Genomic DNA, 7,333 nt, shown 5'->3' with positions numbered 1-7,333 from the left:
GAGCAAAAAAAAAAAAAAAAAAAAAAAAAAGATACACAAGAATCTCCTACCAGAGAATGGTGCTGAGACATTTTAGATTCTTGGAGAAGTGAGTGCGAGTCTGTGAGTCTGACCACATGACAATTATGAATGTTCATCTTCTGACTGATAGTCTTTCAAATATTTACACTTGCCAGAAAACTGTCTCTTGTTGAGACAATCCCATTTCTGTGAACATTTTGCTGTTTATTTATACCTTTGATGGTTAGGCAGCCATTGACAAATGCAACTATTGAACTGCATCAAAATTACTTGGAAAGTAGTTTTTAAACTATAAAATGTGCTTCTCATCTCCAAAAATGTTCTGACTCAAAAGGGCTAGGATGAGCCTAAAATTGTCTTTTTACAAGCCGTTCAGTTGACTGTTGTATACCCTGGTTTGGATCATTGAAGGCATGTGGGAGTTCGCATCCACAGAGGGGTGCAAGAGTTTTGCTCCATCCCGCAACTATAGACCTTTTCAAAGTTTCTCACAAAGGCTGGATAACAAAATTTTATCTAATTGGTCCAATCTTTTTCTCTTATTCTTTTTATAATGGTCAGAGGATGTGTGTGCACATCCTAGAGAGAGAGTGAGAGATGCACACACATACCTGTGATTTGGGCCTGGCTGAAGCCAAGAATAGAGTGGTGTAAAGAACTTGTTAGGAGTACTGTCTCTCTGTCTAGGTCCATCTCTCTCACTCAGGAGATAAATAAAGTCATTAAAAAATGTATATACCCTCCAACAAATTTTCCTACTAATAAAGATGGCAGTGCAAGTCTACTTATGGTCAAATACTGATCCAATACTAATGTCTATAAAGCTTTCTAAGGAAAGTATGATAACTAACAATTCAGAATACAAAACACAGAAGCCTACCTTCCCCTGAGATTTTAAGACTTCTCAACAAGGTGGGAATGATAATATATTACAATTGCAGTTGTAACTGGAGTTATAGACACAAATTCATGCGGAACTTGCTTTAAGAGACAGACCCTAAGGTTGGGGCAAACAAATGTTGAAATAGTCTCACTTTTTCTACTGTGTGATGAGAGGGTTGCTTCAGAGTTAGATACATTATTTCTGCAAACAGAGTGCTCATAATTCTTCATTGTCTTATGAAATACTTGATACCTACTTGGTGTCGAATAAATTTTGGGGGGATTAGAATTTCTCCTTCTCAGCAATATTGGCTTGCTTTTGTTTTGTTTTGTTTTTGCTGTTTTTGCTAGTGAATTATCGAGAGAGGATATCCCATGCATGATGGGATGTTTGCCCAGCATCACCAGCCTCTACACACTAGATGCCAAGTAGCACTTCCCGAGTTGTGACAACCAAAAATGTCTTCAGACCTTGCCAGTATCCTGCAGGGTGCAAAATTTCTCCCAATTGAGAATCACTGGCCTAGATGGAACAAATTAACCATGAGACATAAATCAGGAAACACACACACTTGGGAACTTGTAGTGACAGTTTAGTTTATGGTGGCATTATAGATAATGAACTAATGATAATGAATGATACTTTATCATTTCTTTCACTTCAAGCTTTGAGCTCTGGGGGGTAGAGCAAGTTTCTTCAATTGTCAAGAGGATAGTGGAGTAAACACCCAAAGTCCTATGTGTTGACTTCCGGTCTGCAGAGACAGCATTATTCCAGTCATTGGTCATTTTGGAAAGCAGCTGACCAGTTCTTACGGGTGAATCGGCAGACTTGGGTGTTCTTTCACACGGGGGTTTCTATTCCAGCCTCATCTCTGGCAATGAAAGCCCTGCCATTTCCAGGCTTAGAAAGAGAAGGCCTTTGGAGGAAGTAGAGGCTCTCTTTCTCCGGCACCTCTGGAATCATGCTGAAGAGTAACTGCCGATTCTGCCTCCACAGGTGACTGGCAAGCTAAGTTTCAGTGCATTACAAGGAACTGCAGCATGAATGTGGGTCACAGCATCTTCCTCTGGTTTTCTAGGGAGTGAAATCCCTGCTTGAAAGCCATTTACTGAGAGAAGAGGTGCAGCCTTTTCTGTTCATTTTAACTTAGAACCTAAAAGCAAATCTGACCAATGCAGTCTTTTGGTAACTATTTGTTGAATTAATTAATTAATTAAGAGCTGCTTCCTGCTCACTGGTATACTCACAGAAAAATATATGAGGGCAACTTGAGGATTAGGGAGAGGGGACAAAGAAATTGCAGAGGACTTATAGACCACCTGATCGGATGCTTTTGTTTTATTGAAGAAGGATGTGCTGGAAAGTTAGATGATGTCACTAGGTCCCATCAGTGTTGGTGGCAGGGTTGGGACTGTAATCCCATTCATGGCTTTCCTCAATGTAACATGCTTGTTTAACAGCCATAGTTACATTGTACAGTAGGACCTGGGAACACAAGATAAATGAGGAGTGGTACAGAATATGAAGCACAGGATTGAGAAGCTCACTGTTCCAGGGAGACCTCTGGGGGTAAGATGTGACCATTCCCAAAACCCAGCACAGCAGGGCAGAGCCAGAGAACAAGGAACCACTTCTTCCAGTCACATCATTTATGCAACTAGTCCTTTGACTTTAAACACTCCTATTGAAAGATAATGGCATGGTAGGATTCCTTGTTTGAATCTTTCCCTTGAAGTTAAACCCAATTGGCCAATTTGTTCTCTTTGTCTCTCATCGTTTATTTAATTGCTTTTGGTGTTCTAGACAGACATCAAACTTTTGGCTAAGTGTGCAACACACAGGCTCAGTGTCCCTCACTCCCTTTCATCAACCGCACTTCCCTTGTCTCTCTGCCCTTTGACTTTCACCCTGTCCTGAGGTAATCATTGGTCTTACTATTCCAGATGACTGATGAAGACAATAAATCAAAACTGATCCTGTTACCTTTGAGGCAGCATTGTTCCACATTCTAAGCCATTTAGTGTATAAATATAAATATAACTAGATAGATCAATCTTACAAATATATATATATATATATATATGTATGTGTGTATATATATATATATATATATATATATATTCTCCTGGGGAGCCACCCTTAAGGAATAATTTCTCATGGTTGACTCTCAGAGCCTATAACAAGTATGCAGTTTTAGGGGGGTTGTTAGACCTTCAAGGTGTAACCAAGCCATAATAGAAACAAAGTGACTCCAGACTGTACTTAGCCTTGGTTGACCATCTTAATAGATTAACTCTTTGGCCTAATGTTTAACTAATAGAAGTTAACATAACCTTGCTGAGTCTTTGCAGATACCAGGTTTTGGAAACAAGAAGGGGAAAGATACTACCAGTTCCCTCACAGGAACGGCTGAGGAGATCCTATTGCATAAAACTGTAGAGCCACACCCCCTTGCAGAGTATGGGAACTGATCCTTTAGCCCTGCATGCCCAGAAGGAAAATTGCCCCTCAAGCAGTGACTGCCTCCCTGAACCTATCAGGCCTCCTCTAGGTTTTGCCCAAGACAATGAGTAACTTACCCTTTGCTTCTAGGTGTAAGCTTACTCTAACTCCCTTCCCCTACATAAGTTCCATATCTCATCCATTACAGCAAAGATGGTTATAGAGTCTAGTCCGCTCTCTCCCCAGTGCTGACTTTCCTGAAATAAATTATTTTCCTTATTCACCAATTCTTGTCTCTTTGTCAAGTGGTGAATGGCCCAGATCTGATTTCAGGTCCTCTGACCACATGGATGGCACTCTTCAAGGTATCTCAGCACAACCTCTATCTCCTTCACCTTTGTAGGCACCTGCAAGCAGCCCATGGTTTCTCAGGGCGAGATATGAACAAAAAGAAGACGTGCAGGCAAAGCAATGTCAAATATACCTACTAAAAGAACAACCACCACTTAACTTAAAGTTCTCCTCAGTTTTCTGTACTGTTTAACTTAATTTTCTTTCAAATGAAGAAATTAGTGTTACACCCATCCTTGAGAGCAAGCCAACTGCATGACTTCACATTGCCTTTAGAGCAGTATTGAATTACATAACCTCTTAGCTTGTTTGCTCCCAACATCCTGAGATTGGAGATTTTCTATATGATTCAGAATGGAGAGTTGGACCCGGAGGAGAGGGGTTCCATCTCCAGGGCTTGCCAGATCACATCTGTGTTCTTTCATTGGGTTGGCATCTACAGGGGGGAAAAATCCCATTGTGTATGGGGCGGGGGGAAGGGAAGCCTGAGACATTATATTAGCTTTTTCCTTTGGTGCAAATTTTTTGCCTTTCTGTTTAATTATGTCTGCTCTCTTAAGCTGAATAATTTTCCTAGTTTTGATCACACAGCACAAAATCTCCTCAGTACATTCTGTTCTTTTTACTAGGTCTCTGCCCAATTACAGGAACACACTCTTCTCTTCTCCAAATAGCCATTACTTGCTAAAATAAAGAAATCAGCTACAAACTATTTCAGGGAAACAAAGACTCAATCAGAGAAAAAAAAATCTTTTCATTTATGAAAGACAATCAAAAAGCATTCCCTTTGCAATTTCGTGTGTGTGTGTGTGTGTGTGTGTGTGTGTGTAGTTACCTAATATGAATATTAATGACGTCTTCAGTCTCATAGCATCTAGTTATTAAGATCCAAACGAGTATGAAAACATTTCCCTCTGACCTAGAATATTAGTAAAACCAGGATCTTATTCTTTGTTTAGCAGGTAGAATGTAGTTGCAGAGACAGGAGCGATAGAGAATAGAGAGCTCAGTTTACTAGATTAGCAAAAAAAGAGATGTGTCTAGTTTTGGCTAGAGTTACAATATCTTTGATGAAAACAAAGGCATGTATTAGCTAAAACCCAGGAGAGAATGGTTTCCATGAAGACTTGAAGTTTATAAATCTCAGAGTTTTTCAGTTTTATGAGCTCCTTTTCAGGCTCTGAATCTAAGTTTGTATTTAAAAGTTTGACTTTTTCTTTAATCAACCCCCTTCCCTTATGTGAGTGTCAAGAATACCAAGTCTGGATCCATGTCTCTAAGGCCAGTTAGAAAAAGGAGCATAATGCAGCTTATTCTCAGCAAGAAAAGCAAGATCATCTCAAGACCGATGATTCAAATGACCACAGTTGAGTGTTGGACTTTTAATTTTTTCCCTTAAACATGGTAAGGAAAGGTTATCACAGGTACCCGTTTTAGTCTACGGACTAAAAACATTTGACACAGGAGCCTACCTGCCTAGAAGCAGGTTACATGGTCCACTTACTAAAGTATTGCTTATGTATAATCCTCAATATTGTCAAGATCCCTGCCGGTGGGACTTACATTCATATTTTTATTACCACATTTGTCAATCAGTTGGCCTCTACTGTAGAATTGCCAACATTCAAAAATTTTGACTTACAAAAGCAGCTGTTTTATAGGGTACACTCTAATATTATTCAATCATATGCTAATTATAAAACCAAAGGCTGGTAATAGAGTTTATGGGAATAGTTTAGCCTTTGTTTAAAAAAAAAGAAAATTTCCAGAGGTCATGTGTCATTGCTGGAGTGAGGTAAAGTGAGAAAACATGCCCTGTGGGAATGGCCATGTTGCAGTCCCTTCTCCTCCACTTTTATCTCCTTTTGGAATTTTGGGCATGCACATACATGTGCCCACATGTACCTGGCATGTTTCTCAAGCTGCCAGATCCAAGACCCAACCATGCAAATGGGCATGTGGGATCCAGCTTCTTAACCACCACCCCATGAACTGGCCCTCTTAGTTTTTATTTCTAAAGAAAGTTGATTTAAATGTATACCAAAAAGCTATCTAACAGAAACAGAACAGAACACAAGGTATAAGTATGAGCCGGGTATATAATTTAAAATTTTCTAATAACCATAGTAAATAACTGAAAAGAAACAGGTGAAATAAAATTTAATAATATACTTTATTTAATCCCATATATCCAAAATAATATTATTTAGACATGTAATCACTATATAAAATTATCGAGACATTTTACATGTTACATTTTTTATTTCTACTATGTTTTCCAGACCTGGTGTGTATTTTATATATCTAGCATACCTCAATTTAGATGAACTATATACCAATTGCTCACCAGCCACATGTAGCTGGTGGCTAGGGTATGGGGGAAGGCAGTTCTAGTCCCTCCACTGAGAAAATGAGTGGTATTGGACAAATAATTTAACCACCCTGGATCTTGTTGCCTCCCTATAAAATGGAGTTCTATAGGAAAGATGTACTTCATAGGTTTCAACGTGTCGAAGTTATCAGAAAGCGCTGTCTGGTCAGTGCTCAACATACTGTAGTTAGATTATTATCCTGTTACAGAGCCGGTCATCCAGTGAGCCATTCTGAATTTTAGTTGGTAGACTGAAGCAAAGCTTAAGATGAATGTTTCCTACTAATTTTAAATAATTCTGCTCAGCCATATAACCAAAAGGTTATAGAATATTCTTAGGAATAACTGATGGCTCTTGAGTTTAAGAGATAAAGGTCTGGAAGTTTTAGGATAAAGATTCAAAATATGGGCCAGGGTGACAGTCAATACATAATTACAACATTATTAAAAAAAAAAAAAAAAAAAAGAACAGAGTAAGTCAGGGAATATTGTTAAGACTACCATTTGCTGATCAACTACAGATCCAACACTAAACAAGGTACTTCTCATATGTTTATTCAGTTAACAATAGGGACACAAAACCAAACCAGCAAAACACTGTAAAGCAGATATTCTCATCGTTTTAAAGATTAAAAATGGAGGTTCAGAGTGGTTGACAAATTTGCCAAAGCTGATAAAGTTATTAGGTGACTCTTTTTATCACTGTGAGCCTATGATCCCCTCGCACTCATCCGTCAGTTAAATGTGATGTAGGCTGTGGAGATAGGCCTGGTACTGTCCAGTTTGCACTGAAGCAAGAACTAAGAATGGGTGAAATATTTCCCTTACAAGTTGAGTATAAGACATCTGCCAATGCAGACGCGACTGTAGAAAAGGGAACCATTTTCCATTCTATTTCAACACTCAAATCACAGTTTGTTTCTATGTGATGTTTAGGCCACACAACAGGCACAAACTAGTTCTTTCATTAGATAAAGTAAGACAACCAGATTGAGCCACAACTACTTTTTTATTAGTTCAATTTATTAAGAGACTGGCAACTCACTTGAGAAGTCTGGTCTTGTAGGTAACAGCCAAGGAAATTTGAGGGAATAGGGTGTTTTGTTTTGTTTTCTTTTGGTGCAGTGGTGTGGGTGAAACTGAGAGAGGAGTAGCTGCTCCCAAAGAGCACGTGGCTCTTGTTATATCTGGCTGGCTCAGCAGCTGTCCCAGTTATGGGGCTACAGGGGATACTGTCTAGACCAGTTCTTTTGGCCCTGGGA

This window comes from Tupaia chinensis, unplaced genomic scaffold (genome assembly GCF_000334495.1).
Source record: "Tupaia chinensis unplaced genomic scaffold, TupChi_1.0 Scaffold000026_1, whole genome shotgun sequence".
Lineage (NCBI taxonomy): Eukaryota > Metazoa > Chordata > Mammalia > Scandentia > Tupaiidae > Tupaia > Tupaia belangeri.
This window is presented reverse-complemented; position numbering follows the sequence as displayed.